The 18,807-nt window shown below is 42.7% G+C and overlaps 1 protein-coding gene across 4 annotated transcripts in view; it reads left to right on the top strand.

The window, feature by feature from the left end:
• RIPOR1 (RHO family interacting cell polarization regulator 1) overlaps positions 1–18,807 on the top strand; it is a 2,621,322-nt gene that overhangs the window by 640,653 nt on the left and 1,961,862 nt on the right. The gene's annotated exons all lie outside the window — the stretch shown is intronic.

Raw genomic sequence — 18,807 nt, 5'->3', positions numbered from 1 at the left:
GACGTCTTTAGAACCACCTCCTAAAGTTTCAAAAGTATTCTTTGGACATAAAAGTACACACCCTGGAACCAAAATATTTGGATCCTAAACCATTGGATCAGATTATCATATCAGCAAGCACTAGCAGCTCTGATTACAGATCACAAGCCCCTGGATCCCAAGCCTAGTACATCATACACTCCTAGAGCTCATTCTCCTGAGTTTCGTTTGGACCCAATCTCCCCTAGGCTCCATTCCCCTGCAAACTCCCAAGAAGCACTGTAGGCCCCAGTCAACCACATCATCCACCAGGTCCTCCAGAAGTCTTTCCAAAGTGAAGGTGGATAGGATGGTGTGAAAAGCTGTTCAAATCCAGATGGGGGTTATCTTGGCTCTGTCCTTTGTTGGATCTGAGAGTCTTCCTGCCACTACTCACACATTGTTCTCTCCTTCTCCAATTTGCTCTTCTGTTTCCAAGCTGTTTGATCTGAAGAGAATTACTTCCTTGACTCCAACAGCATCCCTAACCAGTTCTGCTCCTCCTCCTTCTCATCAGAACGGGTCCTGGAGCCAAAGCATCTGCTTCAGATCCATGGGCCTAGGATCTAGTCTGATGTCGGATCCATCCCTGCCATTTGTAGCCTCAGCACTGGACCGCTCAGGTCTGGTTCCCTCCTCTAAACATGGATCCAGTTGAAGTCAGGATCTACCCATACTGGAACACTTGTCTCCAGTGCGGGTGGCCATGGCTTCTCTGGGTCTGTATGTCTTTGAGGTTGTGGAAAGGGCTTTTTTTTGTTCTAGAGATCTGGTCTCTCTTCCTTCGGATTCCCTTCCTATTCCCTCCGGATCCCCTTCACTTCACCGAAATGCTAGAAGACCGACACTCTACAGAAGGAGACGAGAAGACCAACGACTCAGATGACCGACAAGGTGAGAACCCGACGGACTCGGTAAGTGTGCGATAGAGTGAGGGATTTAGTGTTAGGGAGCGGACAGATAAGTGTGCGATAGTGAGGGACTGTAGTTTTAGGGGCGGGTTAAGCGAGTTAGGGTTAGGGTGCGGGTAGGGTAAGTGTGCGATAGTGACGGACTTATATGTTTAAGGGTGGGTTAAGTGAGTTAGGGTTAGGGTGTGTGTGCGATAGTGACGGACTGTAGGTTTAGGGGTGGGTTAAGTGAGTTAGGGTTAGGGTGCGGGTAGGTTAAGTGTGCGGTTGTGTCGGACCTTAGGGTTAGGGTTTGGGTTAAGGTTAGTGCATGTATAGTTGTGTGTAATGTGTAGTTTACGTTTTGTGTGTCGGTGTTTTGGGTGTAGGTGTTATGGTGTTAGGTTTTGTGCGTTGTCGGTATTGTGTGTTGTCGGTCTTTTGGTGTCTGTGTTTTGGGTGTCGGCGTTGTGGCGTGTCGGTGTAGTGAAGGGGATCCATTCCCTCCTCAGTTCCAAAATCTGAGTCCATCAGATCTGTTCCACAAGGATGGCTGGTTCCATCTAGCTTCCAGTTGATTCCCATGAACAACCCCCCAGAGATGTCTATCTGAAGAGAAGATGCAAGAGGAAGCACATAGATTCCATATTGAAATCTCTCTCTATTAAGATACTGATTTCAAGGAAGAAGGGTCCCCCAGATCACGACCTGATAATATCTCCTTTGGAGACATATTAGAGATCCTTAAGCAGAAAGGTGGTTGGTCTTCTGATAATTCTTCCCCAGAGGAGTCAGTATTTCCTGGAAGCTTTTGGTTCTGTTCAGTCTGTCTTGGGTGACCCTTTGGCAGATGAGCTTATTGATCTAGTCTCTCACTGAGCATGGAAGGAGCTGGTTTCGTTTGAGCCAATACCACATCACCTTGACAAATTCTTAGTCCCCCCCCAAAGATAAACTCCACTGGAGTAAGAGAGTCCCCATAGATGCAATGGTGGTGGTGGAGGCCACTACTAAAAGAGCTAGCAGAATAGAGCTCTTCTGTCTACCCAGCAGACAGAGAGTCTAGGGAGCTGAGCAGATTTCGAAAGTGAGTTTTTGCCGTAGCAACCTTCAGTTTAAGGTCCCTTAACTATCTAGCACAGTTTGTAAGGCTACAGAGAGATTTGACCACAGAGCTATCAAATTCTCTCTCCGGGTTCCCTGTCTGCAGAAGATTTCAAAAGATCATCGTCTCAGATGGCCATTCTTGTGTAAATTTCCAACGCATCCATGAGGTTGATCTTTCACACAGCTGAAAGGTGCCTCATGGGTGGCCGAATCAGGCATTGCCATAGGGAAACATGCCTGGATTATGTGACTTTGCAGAGCCTTTCAACATGCTTCCTTTGATGGAACATCTTTGTTTAGTCTGTCTGTGAAAGAAATGCTTACCTGCTGTGAACAAGGAAAGATCCTGTCAGCCATGGGAATCAAATTCATTGAGGGGTACAAAACCTTCTTTAGAAATCAGAGAGGTAGTAAGAAAGTGTGGTTTCGCAAATTCCAGGATCTATGTGGAGACAACTCCTTTAGAGGCAGAGGAGGCAGTTCTAATGGTAGATGCATCCCCCAAGGCAGAGGAGGCCCACAACATCAGGGTTATCCTGATTCCTTTTTCGATAGACCCTTTCCGTGCTCCTGAAGTGTTGCCCGATTGCCCACTTCCGGAAGCAGGTGGGGACAATTCTCCTTGCACCCAGACGCCTGGGCTGCTATAACAAAAGATACCTGGGTGCTGAAAGTAATAACCAGAGGTTATTTCATAACATTTTTCCAGCTTCCAGTTTACAAAAGAAAGAAGTTTCTCAACATTCTACACAGTTGGAGGAAGGCAGCAGTGCAAGAAATTCAGAAGCTGCTAGAGAAGAGTCCTCCAGCAAACCAAGCAGGTTTCGGAACTTATTTCTGTTTAGTGCCCAAAACGACACAGGACCTGGGACCAATTTTGGATCTAAGCAAACTAAATCAGTACTTGACAAAGTCAAAGTTCCGAATGGTCATGGTCCAATCCATTATGCCATTAATTCACAAGGACGATTGGATGTACTCTGTAGAGCTTCAAGATGCATCCTATCACAGCAAAATAAACAGGCAGTCCTGAAGACACGCTTTTGGCTGAGGAGCCAGTGGTTATCAGTTTAGAGTCCTGCCCTTAGGACTCTCCACAACCTCTAGGGTGCTCACCAAATGTATGGCAGTAGTAGCAGCTCACTTGAGACTGTGATGACTCTTACTTAGATCTCACCCCCCCCCCCCCCACACACACACACACACACACACACACACACTGTGCATCTCCTACAACAATCCAGGGACTATTTGCTCCAGATTTGTCACTCACAGGGGATAACAGTCAGTTATACCAAATTAAATCTGACATGGATACAGAGTCTGGAGTTTAATGGCACACATCTGAACACAAGAACACAAATTACTTCTTCGCCTACTCAGTGCGTAGACACACTCAGATCTCAGGTTCATCAGATTCTATCCCGCCAGTCTCCTCCAGCCAGATTAATTCTTCAAGCTTTAGGTTCTGTGGCAGCAACAATAGCCCTACTTCCTTTAGCATGTTACTATATGTGTGTCCTTCTTATTCAACAACCCACATCTTTTCCAGTCAAGCTTACACTAATTTACAAACACCACATGACTGATGGGTCCAGTCAGGCAACATTTACCTAGGCTGATCGTTTGTTTTACTGTCCCCCAGTGGCCACAGTGACTACGGATGCCTCCCAGTTGGGGTGCGGGGGCATTACTTGGGAAGGATGGTCCAAGGCATGTGCCCCCCCCCCCCAAAAGAGACCAATTCACATATCAACATCCTGGAGATGAGAGCAGTCCTTTTAACACTGCAAGCATTTCCAGATGCTCTTCCTCTCTAGGGACTATTGCGTTTCAGACCAACAACATGTCTGTAGTCTGGTACATCAACAAACAAGGGGGAACCCAATGTTGCCTTCTCGGCTGGGAGGCTATGACAGTGTGGCAATGGGCGATCTCCACCAACCACTTTCTAGTTGCAAAGTATATTCTGGGGAAATCCTACATGCTAGCTGACAAGCTCAGCAGGTTCATTCTAATGTCTCATGAGTGATCTCTCAAACAGTCAGTGGTGAAGAAAATTTTCTGTTGCTGGGGCCACCCTTGCTGCAACCTCTTTGCGTCTCCCAACAAGTGCAGAAGGTATTTTGCCCTGATTCCCCTCAGAGGGAGTTGCTGAGAGATGCTGTAATGGATGTTTGGTTATCTAGTCTCCTTTACGCTTTATCCTCCACTTCCTTTGATCCCCAAATTTCTACAGAAACCAATTCAGTTGAAGAACTCAGTCATCCTCATAGATGCATTCTGGCCTCGCCAGGTGTGGTTCCCCTTCCTTTGGTCTCATCTTTGTTATCCTCCATGGATATTGGACTCCTGTCTCCAGATCTTCTCTCACATCCCTCAGGGATGAGTCATCCCAATATACAACCTCTCAAACTAACCGCATGTTTTTTTCCAGTTCCAGTAATAGCCAGACAACTCAGGATTTCTTTCTCTGTACATACCATTTTATTATCCTTTCAAAAAGACTCCACCAAAAAGGTGTACAAAAGCAAATGGAAAATATTTTCCCGTGGGCATTAAGAAACAGTGTTGAACCATTTACTGTCCCTGTCTCTGCTGTTCCTGATTTTTTGCCTGCTCTTTTCAAATAAGTAGATAGTTTTTCTACTATTAAACTACAGTTGGCAGACATATCAAACTTTCATGCAGGAGATAACTTGGAAGAAGCCAAACAATAATTTTATGTAAAGTTTTCTTGAAAGGCGCTTTTCTCCTTAGACCCTCTCCCCTTCAGTAAAAGATCATTCACCTCCCTGGGACTTGCCTGTGGTACTACAAGGTCTGACTCAGGAAACTCTTTGAAACTTCTGAAAAAAAAAAAAGATTTAAAATTCCTATCATGGAAAACAACCATCTTAGTAGCCATTACTTCTGCAAAAAGAATTTATGAACTCCAGGCGCTTTCATCAAAGAATTTGTGCATTATTTTCCATAAAGATAGGGTAACTTTATGGGCAAACCTTTCCTTTTTACCTAAAGTGGCTTCTGAATCTAACATTAACCAATCAATTCATTTACCGTTCTTCTTTCCACATTCTTCAAACAAAGGAGAATACATGTTACATCTCCTGGAAGTGCACAAACAATTACATTTTTATCTACACAGAACTAAAGAAATCAGACCAGCTGTTTGTATCCTTCTCAACAAATCACCTGGGTTATCCAGTATCTGAAGTTACATTGGCTAAATGGATAACTAATTGCATTTCTGTTCCTAACCAGGCATTTGTCTTCCAAGACCACCTGAGGCACATTCAACTAGATCCATGACCACTTTGTCTGCTTTTTGGTCAAGAGCTTCTTTTGATGATACTTGTACAGCAACCACGTGGTCCAATGCTCGTACTTTTGTTCTTTTGATACTCATTATAAATTGGACCTAATCTGCAGAAGCAGAACTGCCTTTAGCTCAACGGTTCTCCGGAATATCTTTCCACGAGGGCCAGCCAAGATTAACTTAGTTGGGGGTTCTGTCACATTTGTTGAAGAATGAAAAGGACAGCATCAGATTTAAGTTATGTACCCACCATAACTAGGTATTTGTGTTGTCCATTTTCATTCTTCCTCATCCCCAGCCCCCCATCCATCCCCCTTCCTATAATCTTCTGGAGGAGACATGTTGGATTTCTTACTGGAATGTATACTTCTGGGTTTGAGCCCTGTTCTTTGAACTATCCCTTTCTTTAAATAATTAATGGGGATCTTATGGCTATAAACTCAATCTGAGGTATTGGGGATGGGCTAGGGCATTATGGGTAGAGGTAGGAGAGTTGGATCCAAAGTTTGAAGTATGCAGCCGAGTCTGTCCGAGGATAAGATCCTTAACCCATTCATTGAGTAAGAATGAAAATGGACAACACAGATGCCTAGTTATGGTGAGTACATAACTTTTAAATTTGCAACATTTATTTTATGCTTTGCTAGTTTTCTGCTAGTTTATAGTAGCATGATTGTAAAATAGGAACAGAAAATAAAAACAAATGATGAGTTAGCATGTTAGGGCATTGTTCTCTTTTAAGGCAGCTTAACCATAAGTAGGGAGAATTGTGGAGTAATGTGGGAATTCACATACTGGTTCACACTGAAAACCATGTAATTTAAGAAATTACTTTTTTTTTTTTTTTTTTTTTTTAAGTATGAACCCCTTCTAGGAATTTTACATTATATTTGTAGTTGTTAAATGTATTGTGCTGTACTGTTCATATGTTCTTAGTGATTGCCGATGTTGGTATTGGATAAGCATTATGTGGAAAATGTGCCTGAAAGAATAGTTGTCTACAATAAGAAGAAATTATTTGAAATAGGAAAGAAAACGCCCGTTTGTGATTAATTTTGATTATTTAGAGGCTTGGGTGGCAGATGTCATTTTGCTGATGTTAAGGTTAAGTAACATGGCTAGTTTCAGACCTATAATTTGATGTAAGCTTGTCTTTGTTTGTGCAAATGAAAATGAGGAAGCTATCCTTCAGAGACTCTTATAATCCACTTTAATAAGTTAATAGCCAGTATTGTGTATTGGCAGACTGAATTCAGGAAAACAGTGTTATGAAGGTTGTTCTTGAAAATCTTGAGGGCCTTTATGTAAAAGGGAATGGGATTTAGTGAAGTCAAATCTTCAATACTCTGTGCTAATGTTAGTAATATTATGGGGGCGGTATGTCCTTTATGTAGTAGCCTCTTTGTCCACTATAGATGATCAAGTAATTAGCTGTTGCCTGCCAAGTCTGAATAACTGCATTGAAAGTAAGAGAGACAAAGTGGGATATTAAAGGGTAGAACGTGAATGTTTGAAGGATGAGTGAAAGACAGTATGGAATAGCGATCAGTTTGAATTTATACTAAAAGTTAATGTGTAAGTGGTGTTTTAATTGTTGACACTTTGCATGATGTGTGGTGGTAATGAAAAGGAAAGGATAGAAGGCAATGGTAAACCCATTGTAATCAATGGCAATCTGATTGAAAGTATTACTTTTTTTTTTTTTATTGACGTTTATTTACTGGGATAGTCCAAATGGGCAGATGTCTGTTTTCAGCAGAGACCCCGGGAGAAAAGCTGCAATGCAAAGTAAACAAACACACATTATATACAGAGCTCAGGAGTTGACAGTTACAAGTTAACGATCGCACATTATATGCAAAGTCAGTAGTTGACAGTACTATGTTAAGGTGCACATGTGTAATCAGTTTGTAAGTATAAAGCACCAGTCACACTTTCCCTCCTTTGAAATAGAGGGAAGTGGTGTGGTTGAGTAGTGACGCTTACAAGTAAGAATGTGAAGTAAAAAGAATATGTTGATCAGTGTTTGCCAGGGTGGATGCATGATGCAAGATGATTGAGCTTTAAACAGAACAACTTAAGTGATAGATAACTGAGCTTCAAGATGATTTAATGTTGATGTTTTAGGAGAGATTAACCAAAACCTTCTTGGACTCATCACCACAGAGGTATTAGATATTCTAACTAGCTTGGCATTACACAAGTAATCAGAGAAACCAGCAAGACTTGCCTCAATCCTGGACTGCGAATAGTAAACATAACTAAAAATATCTCAAATGTCAAATGCCAACCCCAGTGCATCAGTGATGGACAGTGGCCACCCCATTTCAATCATTGTATCATGCTAGTCTTAAACAAACTACCTGTCCATATTAACTGCCGTCTGCTGTAGAGTGCACCCACAAAATCTCAGTACTAAAAATGAACTAGCTGCAGTACACTGGCAGCGAATAATAACGCTAATCCTGCCTGGGTAAATTCAACTGTAAGGTATACACTCCTACAACTGTAAAACAAATGATTTCCTAAAGCAACCAGGCTTTTAAAAGCAGTCATAATCTGTGTTTTGCAAAAGAGTTCACAGCCCTCTATAAACTAGCCAGTTGTGACAAAACGCAAAATACCTATCTCATCCAGATAAAGGAGAAAAAATAAATAAATTTGGAAAGTTGGTTAAAAAAGCCACCAGAAGGTATAAAGTTAGCTTTCTTAGGGATAAACAAACACCATTAAAAATAATCAAAAGCTTTTGGGATCTGGTAAACTTTGTCTGTGTGCTTGCACCAAAAAAGTTTGATAATTTAATCACTGCAACTTCAGGCCCTCCCAGACTTCCTTAAAGAATTCTCCATACTACCCTTCTTCCTTCAGTCAACGAAACTGTAACCTACACCAGTCAGAATCCCTCCAGTTCAACTTAAGAATCATAGCCAGCAGCTTAGAAAAAAGATGATAAATCATATTCTCTGATACTCACCCAGGAGCAGATTACCTTCTACCATTGTTTGTTGTACTGTGCAAAAATCATATCTAACCCCTTCTGCACCTCTCTAGTCTTTGCCCCTACACATGTACGATGCCGACTGAATGGAGAAAAAACATTATGAAACTCCTTCCCAGACTACTTAAACATGTGAATGCAAAAGAGTTCAATTTAACCTAAGCTATGGAAGTTTTTGAAAAGACTGTATTCATGCAGCTGCTTATGCGCTCGCACACACACGCACACATCCAGTTCCCTGTTTCTCACATGCTTCTCACCTGCATGGATTCTAATCGGGGCAAAACAAAATGATGCCCACAACATGGATAAAGGGTTCCTAACAGGCACAGTCTGTACTGAACTCACAGAGACCTTACCCTGATTGAACACAATCTGTTGCCAAGTGCATTAATCAGTGAAAAAAATGATCAAAGGTACCCTTCCCTGGTTCTAAAGTTTCCTGACCAGCAAACTCTTCACAGTATTAATAGGCAATGCTTCCTCACCCCTCTCCCCCATTTCTCATGTTGCCACACAAGGATCAGCACCATCACCCCCACTGTTAATCATCTAGGTAATCTACAACATACCCCAGGTGTCCTTTCTTTAATCTCTGTTGCAGTATAGCATATTAATGGCTAGTTGACTTCTTTGTTCCATACATCCAACATATGTTCCAAGAGTGGGAAGGCTGAGAAGTACGTAAGGGACGAATGAGTGTGTACAACCTCAAAACTTTCTTGCTGCCAGCCTAAACACTGAAAAAACATTTCAATTTCTGTCTGTCGATGTATGGTCTGAGTGCCAGATCCATTGCCTTGTGCAGATAAGTATCCCCGCTGAGGAATCTTCCTCTTTTTCCCCCCTGTTTTTGTCAGAAAAAAATATACACACACACACTTTTTTTTCATGTCAGCAAAGAGGGGAATATGTAACTGTGGGAGGCAAAGTCATACTAAATGCCTATTTTGTACAGGATCCTGTCACAACCATAAAGAGTGTACTGTGAGTCACTAATTTGCTCCTAAGACCATAAGGAGCATTTTGTCGTCTCTAAAAATATATATCTTGAGAATCAAAAACTAAAAGAGCTTGCACAAGGTAAGATGGATACCAAAGCTTCCCCACTGGATGTCCCTCTCTAATCAAAAAAGAAGCTAAAGAAGTTTAAGTCTGAACACCCTTGCTGTTTGGTTAGACACAAACAGCTCCAGTGTGCCTCTTGATAAGTCCTCAGGTTTCTTGGCTGCCTCTATTGTTGAATCCCATTTGGGGGATAATAAGGCACAGCCCTTCAGCACAGCCAGCCTCATTGTTCGGATGGCTGCCTTAGCAGTGAAAGAGGAACCAGTGTTGATAATCTCAGAGGGGCCCAGGGCTATTCTTCTGATTTTATTTAAAGAAGAAATCCCATATACTGTTAAGGTACTTTAATGGTCAGACCCCCCCCCCCCCAGTTTTGCACACTCATATTTCCTTAAGAACTAAGCAGAAGACTAAGCCTACCACTCCTTTTACACCTAATACTGGAGACCCTCAGGAGGAGTGGTATGATTTTTCTGATGGGCGTTTTAAAGCCATCGTGCATTAAGCACCCTCATTGTTTTCCTTTGCTCCCTCTTATTCTCCTCCTCAGAGGAGAGATTGAGACCTTTCTTCTAAGGAGGAAGAAAGTAATATGGCATTTTATATGTGGGGGTTGCAAAGCCTTCAGCCATTCTTCCAGTTTGGGAAACTTTAAAGATTACATTTGGCATTGCTTCCTGTAATCCAGAGTGTGATGTCCCCAATCTGGGCCAGTAATCAAGGTGCCTGAATCCTCACCACTGACACTGGAGAGGGACATTCACTTAGAATGCAAATGGATATACTCAGTATTTCCGGATGCAGACCTCTCTGCATCAAGCACAGTTTGCTTTAAGAGCACAGAGGGCACAGACACTGCCCACGGCCTGGCTGTCTCCGTCTCCCTCCAGGTCCCCAGTAAGACTCCCCACTGACATGGCTGTAGGGTTAGGTCCTCAGGCGAGTGTGCAAGCCTAGTCCTCCAGCACCCTGTCTCTGAAACCAGTGCTTCATGTCCCTGCTTCAGGTAGCTGACATACACTCTTCAAGATTTAATTTTCAGACACACACACACACACACACACACACACACACACACACACACACACCTGGGAAAGGCTGGCACAGATTTACTAGATATGCCACCTTCTGTCCAGAATATAAGGTAGTTTCACTGCCACCAGTCAATTACTGTAAGGCTGTTAAAAGGGTATCCAGTTATACTGAGTAAACTTATTAATACAAATGGTAATGTTGACCAAACAGCCAGGCTTTCAGGAGTGGCCAGAGTTATCACCAAATAAATATGTGCAGATACTCTCAAAAACTTAAATATTTTCTAAAAATGACCAGCCACAATGGAAAGTAAATAACACCAATGGAAAGTTTCACATAATTGTAGAAAAACAGTATTTAGATAGTCTTACTGTCTTTTCCTGATTGACTAAAAGAATTACTGTTCCTACTTACTGAACAGAGCAAGGGAAGATGGGGGAATGGCTCTTATCAGATCCAAAACAGAGTGCAGAATGCTACTGAGACTTCAGGTTTTTCTAATATTAAAACATTATTTCTGTACAGAATGACATCACTACATCTGGTCATCTGACTCTGTTTGTCATGCTGTCACCAACACGAAGCTACCAGGGTTTAGCACCTGTGTGCTACAATACACACAGATAGGGCATTGCTCAGATGTGGTGCAGCTGCTGGAAGTCATGAAACCATAACACTATTCCACTCTTCCTACAGGAGCTACAACCTATTCTTTAGCACATACATTGCATCTCTGGCTCCATTCAAAACTGTAGGTCAGCATCTTTATGGCTTAACCCGTAAAGTAATTTAATTTCAGATATATTTTAAAGTCAGATGGATTAACATCTTCATTTCCAGTATATGCTGTTTATTTATTTATTTATTTCAATTTGTTGACCGGGAGTGTCCAACTGGACGTGGGTCCATTTTCAGCGGAGGCCCGGGGAGAAAAGCTCCACAGTAAAATAAACAGACAGTAGTTACATTGGATTACATAGCGATTAACAATTTAACATAGAAATTACTTGCAACATATTTACAGATGAAGAACATAGTACATCAGTAGACAACTAGAATCTTTATCTGTGAAGTACATAACAGGCATTAACAAATGTAACAATGAGAAGTTCCTGCTGTATAATAAGTACTAGGCTTATGAGCATCTGAGCTTGCTATCATCAAGGTAGTTAGTGGAGGTGAAAGAAAGGTAGTAGTTGGATGGGGTGGATGATATTAGAGTGGGAGTTGCAAGGGCATAGCCAGCATGTTTTTAGGTGCGCTTTTAATAAAGTTTTGAAGTATACACTGTTACAGTGTATACATTTAATTCCATTGCAATAATACATGTACATTTCTTTTCCTTCCAGCAGGGCACACTGTTGATGCATTTTAATACACGCAAACCTCACAAATACATTTTCAGCACAAGCATCTGTACAAATCAGTCTGATATACAAGTGACCTGTAATTATTTACAAAATTCCAGCTAGCGGTCCTGGCATTAGTTATACATCCACTGCCCTACTTTTCCTGGCATGGGTGGCCGTACCTCCTGTCATCACATTTCTGCCCCTTTGAAGACGCGCGCGCGTGCACTCGCAAATCAAATCTGAGTGTGTGTCAGCTGTGTGTGTCAGCACTGGTTTGACAGAGAGGGTGTGAGAGGACTTAGCTTGCGACCCCAGCTAAGGACTCGACTCTAGGCTGTGCCACTGGGGAGTCTTATTGGGGGGTCTGGACAGATAGATAGAGGAACCATCCCCCGGACTGAGCGTATTCCCTGGGAGCTCTTAAGGGAAATTGTGCTTTATGCAGAGAGTTCTGCATCTGGAAATACTGAGAGCATCCATTTGTATTCCAAGTGCACGTTTCTCTCCAGTGTTAGTGGTGAGGTTTCAGGCTCCTTGATTACTGGCCCAGAATGGTGACCTCACACAGAGTCCCCAGCCCCTTGCACCCATGAACCCTGACATATTCTATAAGGTTCCTGACTGCTATAAATTTATTTATAAAATTTCATCATCTGAAGCTGCTGTCATTTCCTTGGAGTCTGGCAAACCTTCTAAGCTGCTGCCATCTTCCTGTGTACTACTTAATGATAAAGATGAGCAAAATTATTGCTAGGACGGAAGAAGTAGAAATGTAAATCTCCGTACTATCAACTATCTGTTCTGGAAGACCTCCATAAACCTGTGCCAAATGCACCTGATTCCGACAGTAAAACTCCAGCTTTCTTTTCTTAAGAACTAAGCAGAAGACTAAGCCTACCCCTCCTTCTCCTATTGCTGGAGACCCTCAAAAGGAGTGGTATGATTTTTCTCAAGGGTTCTTTAAAGCTATCACGTCCATTAAGCACCCTCAGTTCTTTTCCTCTGCTCCCTCTTATTCTCCTCAGAGGAGAGACTGAGACCTTTCTTCTGAGGAAGAAGAAAGTAATATGGCATTTTATATGTGGAGGTGGCTAGACATTCAGTCAAATGTAATTATGATGCAGGTGATGCATCTTCAGAGCAGCTGCTACTGGTTCTTTTTTAAAAAGATTTTTGTGAAGTACATTACGATCCCTGCCAGGGATAAGTCTTTTTTTTATGTCCCCCCTAGGGTAAGGGTACTTTATTTGGTCCTGTTGCAGTTGACATTGTCAGACGTGTGCAGGGGAGATGTAAGATTATGCAGAATTTTAATCAGATTTTCCTTCCTTCCTTCCCTGTCCACAAATTTCAAAGGAGCTATCCTTCTAAAGCCGGCCTCTTTTTCATAAAGAGTAAGAGCTCCAGCAAAAGAGAAAGAGATTTACTAAAAATAACTTTCAGGACAAATCAAAGCAGGAATTCAGAGGATCAAAATTCTCTTTTCCTGATAAGCCACCTTCCTTAGGACCGTATTTCCCTGCCTGCCATTTCCCCCTTCCCATCTCAGACAAGCCTGTCTCCTGTATCATAGAAACATTCCCTTTTGTTTCAAATTTGGGAGTTGATAACTTCAGACATTTGAGTCTTCATCATAATAAAGGAAGGATACAAAACATCTTGGCTTTTTCCATCTGTCAGCTTAGGCATTCCTCAAGTTTCATCCAACCAGCTCTTTCTGATTTGCCCTGTTCTAAAAGAGTTTTTTTATCGGGGTGCCATGCAGTTTTCCCCCCTCTTCAACAAACAAAATGATTTTACTCAAGACACTTCCTAGGCCCTAGAAAAGAGGGGATATGGAGACCCATTCTGGATTTGTCTTTCTTCAGCTCCTTTGAAATGGTACAGTAACCCTCCAGTCTCTTCTAATGATCCTTCCTCAGGATTCTTGCTGAATCTGTTTATAAAAGATGCATATCTACATATTCATGTTCGTCCTGTTTACAAGATTTCATACCTCACAATTTAACCTTCAGTTTTCTATTTCACCCCTTTGTCATTCTACTGCCCAAGGGAATTGCCCACATGATTCAATTCTTATACCTTTTAAGCATCTTTTTTATGAGGATGTACAGCAAGTACTGAAGGAGGCAAGAAAATCTGCTACTAGGAAATCTTATATTGGCTAATGGAAAAGATTTTCTAGTTTGTTCCTCGCCAATAGCCATCATCCTAATAGGGATTATGTACTATTTATTCTCAAATATTTGTGAGAGTTACTATACTTTGGTCTATCTTATTCTTCTAGCAAGGTTCATCTTGCAGCTATTTCAGCCTGTCTGCCCATGACTCCACCCTGCCATCTTTTTTTCTCTTTAAATATTTCTTGTAGGGGGGTTTACACTTGAGACCACCTAGAAAGTGAGACCACCTAGAAAGAAGATGGGTCCTTCTTGGAACTTTAAACGTGTTCTTTTGAACTTGCTTGTGTGGCAGACTTGCAGTTTATTGCTAAACTAAAACTGTTCTTATTGCTCTGGCATCTGCAAGGAAAGTATCCTCTGGTGAGTGAACCCTTATCTGGTAGTCCACAAGGATAAGATTACTTCTTTAGAACAAATCCCTCACTTCTACTCAAAGACATCTTGAGTTTTTGTTGAATCGGGACAACAATCTCGTACTGTTTTAACCAGAACTATAAAACCAGAGAGAGAAAATCCTACATTCTTTAGACATAGACAGCTTAGGTATTTTGTCTTGACAGAGCTAAATCCTTTAGAAAAGCTGATCAGCTATTTATTTCTTATAAGGAAACTAAGAAAGGAGAACCTGAAATCTTAAAAATCACTTGTTCGCTGCTGCTACAGTGAAATAAGTGACTGCCTGAGAGTGTTTTGGAGACATTCTCCCTTTTTCAATGTGATATAAGTAAGCTCAGGGATGTTTTGGTTTTGACCTGAATTTGAAGGGCAGGGAGGCCTATTACAAAAACACTTTGGTTGAGCTATCCTGTACTCTGTGTCTAACGAGCAACTTGTAAGGTTGTAGGAGTGAGGATTTGAGATGTGGGATTGTATTACAGTCACTCGTAAGAAGCGAAAATTGTGAATGCTTAAGTGCTGTCTGTATGTGTCTGGGTCTGCAATGAAATACTTGGCAGTGGTGTAATTTGTGTCTAAACCTGAAACACTTGGTATGTTTGACTGTAACCACAAATAATTTTGTGGATTGAATGGCTTACTGTAATGGTAGCTAATTTGGTATGGCACAGAGCTTTGCCTCAGCATAACGTCAGTGCAGCTAAAACTGTTATTCACATGTCAGAAGATTGGTTGTGTAGAGTGTTCTGTAGTCAATATATAAAAACACATGGAGGAATCATACAAAAGTAATGAATGTGTTGGTGCAAAACTGGAATAAGCATGCTGGGACGCCAAGGTGAATGTCCCCAAATTAATAACACCTGCCCTAAGGGTTAATATGATTAGAAATTTGCTTTTCTTTAATTCTGATCTTAATTCTTTCATTGATTTTTTTTTTTGCCTTACAGTGTTGGGTTATGAAATGACTATTAGTAATTGCAAACTGCTGTTTTTTCACCAGTATTACCTGTTTTAACTCTTTGTGATACTACATTATAGTCAAGTTCTTTAATGTTTGGGTAATTGTGACCTTTCCTGTTGTATTCAACAAATAACAGCATCATGTCTGTTCCAGAATTCGCAGAGTCCTATTCAACGCCAATAATGATATCAAGATTTGACAAATGTAGGTATGGGTGATGGATTGCCTCAAGGTTTATGAAAACACCAAAGTTGGCGTCTGCTGTATGCAAGGTTCATAATGTACAGGAACAATGTTACTGAACATTCCTGTGTCATGTACCAGATGTGAAAACCCTCATTTTTGTATGTTAAGTTTCAGCTGGGTGTGTACTTTTATGAAAAATGACCTTTTCAGAGTATAGAAGCTGGTATGGAGGAAAAAATCAGGAAACAGGTGCTAGGACGTAACAGTCAACATGCTGACAAAGCTGTAAAGATAACAGTATAATTTTCAGTATTTTATTTAATCGCATAATTGTCGAAAATTTATTAATGTCACTGCAAATGGATAGTACACTGACACCCAGCAGCTGTTGTATAAAGGTAAAATATTTTTTCCCTTGTGACTTGCATCCTGTATGTATTTTTTTTTTATCTGTAGTGCTTCTGTTGAGTCGATGCGCATTTCAAACAGGAAACAAAGTGATATTCAGGAAGTTAAAAATAAAACTGTACAAAAAAAAATGACAAAACCGTGTTTAAAACAAATGGATGTAGATGTCTTTTGGAACATATCTTTGGTATTTGTACTGGAGAGAGGCCATTTTATATGACTCAAAGGTCTGCATTACATTTGTGAGCATAATTGGTATATGTCCCTACGAGAGGACAAAATTATCAGTGTATCAGTTAATGTTCAGCATCAAGTGCAGAGTTACAAATGTATGAAATGGTAAATGGAAAAAGAATGACTTTTGTAACTTGTTTTAACTGGACATCTGCCCTTGTACCACCAGCCAAGTCTGTCTCATGCTGTTGTTAACACACACACTGTTTGCTTTTCACAGCTCATTCATTAGAATCATTTGTTTTTTCATTGTCTTGGTAAAGCTGTTAGTCTATATGTGACCTTCATGTGCCCATCATGACCACTTTTTTCACTCCTTACTTTTCTTTGTAGATTTATTCCTTCTCTTGCTAATGGCCCTGTGTTAGCAATATCATATCCATTTCTCCTTTATTATTGTCATACTGTGCATGGCCAGACAGATTCAGCACAAGGAGGTCTAGGCAGATGCATAGAGCCCACTGTTAGGGAGAGCATAAACACATTTATAATTTGAATTCCTGCACCATTCAGATGTCTAATTAATGTTTTAGTATAGCCCATGTAACTGAGTCCCAGCATGTCTTGTCATTTACTGGGTTGTCAGGTGCAATTTCATTAAATGTGAGATCTGAAGTAGTTTGCTTCATTTGATCTTCAACCTGTGTGTCCTCGGATCCGACACGGCCGCATTTTCCAGCAAAAGCTCTGAGCTCCATGCTCCTCCCCTACCCATAATGCCCCTAGTCTCCCTTCAGATCTCGTTTGCAGCCATAGCAATAGCAACGTGGTCTGAGCTCCAGAGTTTGTTGCTGGGTAAACTGTCTTAAGAATTTTTGAATTTCTTCCTTTTGAACCTTTCTGTACCTTCTCGGGTTTCTCCGTAGCTAATCCTTCCTCTCGTAGGCTTTTCTCTTCCTCCCTCTTTTCTTTAGTGTGTGTGTGTGTGTGTGTGTGTGTGTGTGTGTGTGTGTGTGTGTGTGTGTGTGTGTGTGTGTGTGTGTGTGTGTGTGTGTGTTAGCTTAGATCCTGTGTTTTGGCATGGCAGATGCCCCAAAACCCGGAGTTAAGAGATGCACAGAGTGTGGCCATAAGCTTTCCCCAGCTGATGGCCACACTCTGTGTGTGGTTTGTTTGGGGGTGGCTCACCTCGAGTCTCCCTGTCCTATTTGCACTGGGTTTAACCCCAGAGCTTTTAAGGACAGGCAGGGCAAACTAATTGTGAAGGGCCTTTTGCCCTCCACAGCCAGGACGGACATCCCTCCTTCTCCGGCCAAATCAGCAGCTGCTGCTTCTTCTTCCTCTTCCTTGGCCTCAGGGACTCACCCTCCTGCCAAGAGGACCGGGGAAGGGGATAAGGTCAAGAAAGACCAGCCTCGTAAGTGCTGCCCCGACCACTTGTCTGAGGCCGGTCCTCCGCCGAAGACCAAGCCTGCTTCACCTCGGCTCTGATCCCCAAGGTTTACCCCCGAGCCTGAGGTTCTGATCAGCCAGTTGCCCCATAGGCCTTCCCCTCACTGGCTATCACGGCCCACTTCGGCGGCGTCCTCCCGCTCCACCCAGAGCCTCTCTGAAGCGGAGATGGACAAGATGATGCGGAGATTCATCCGCACTCAGATTCAGATGGGAGTCTTGCCAGGGCCTTCTCTCACCGGAGCAGGCACCTTCCAACCAGTTTTCAGACCTATTACTCCTTCTCGATCCGACCCGCGGTTTTGGAGCTGTTGGATCCGAGGACTGTCTGAGTCAAGGGGGTCTGCGCCGATGGTACCCTGTACCTTGATGCCAGCCAGTGCCCTGAGTGTGTCGGGTCTGAGCTCTCAAAGCTGTAGCCTCGGGATCAGATCCAAGGGGGTGCTCTCTGCTTCATGCTTGCCAGAGAGGAGCATTCCCCTCGGTGTCTCAGCTCCTGGAGGCTCGGCTCCGACTCCCCATTTGGATCAGAGGGGTACGGTATCCGCCAGTTCAGCCCAGGAGGTCCGTTCCCCTTCCTCATTCGACGTGGTGGAGAGGATTCTCGCAGGGTTAGGGCCTCTGACTGTCTTGTCTTCGGACTCCACCCTGACCCACCTGGCCTTGAGTGCAGGTCCATCCATCTTGCCCTCTCATGGACAGCGCGCAGCTGTATTGCCCCGGGATGTTCCAGTCCTGGAACAACCCACTTGCAAGGTCTCCCCAGAGATCTCCCTTGAGGAGCTCCCCTACGAGCACACGTGCAAAAGGAGGCACTTGGACTCTCCTCCAGAGTCCTTCATAGAGGACGCGGACTTGGATGAAGGGGAAGGTTCCCCAAGATAACCCACCGAGGATGTCTCATTTGGAGACATCACAGAGATCCTCCACCAAAGGGGGGGGTGGTCTGCCCCCAAACCAACCTCCGACAAGTCTGTGTTCTTGGAGGCATTTGGCTCAGGCCCATCTACCTCGTGGGTGTCCCCTCCTGCTGATCCACTCATGAATCTAATAACATCTAGGGCATGGAAGGAGCCGAACACCATAGAGCCCATACCCAAATGCCTGGATAAGGTATTGAGTCCCCCTTCGGATAGACTTCATTGGCATAAGGGGTCCCCTGTAGATGCAATGATGGTGGTGGCTGCCACCAAGAAGGAACTCAACCAGGAGAGTTCCACTGTACATCCTCCTGACTGAGAGTCAAGGATGCTG

Source organism: Protopterus annectens, chromosome 16.part0 (genome assembly GCF_019279795.1).
Source record: "Protopterus annectens isolate FY-2018-M chromosome 16.part0, PAN1.0, whole genome shotgun sequence".
NCBI lineage: Eukaryota > Metazoa > Chordata > Ceratodontiformes > Protopteridae > Protopterus > Protopterus annectens.
This window is presented reverse-complemented; position numbering and strand designations above follow the sequence as displayed.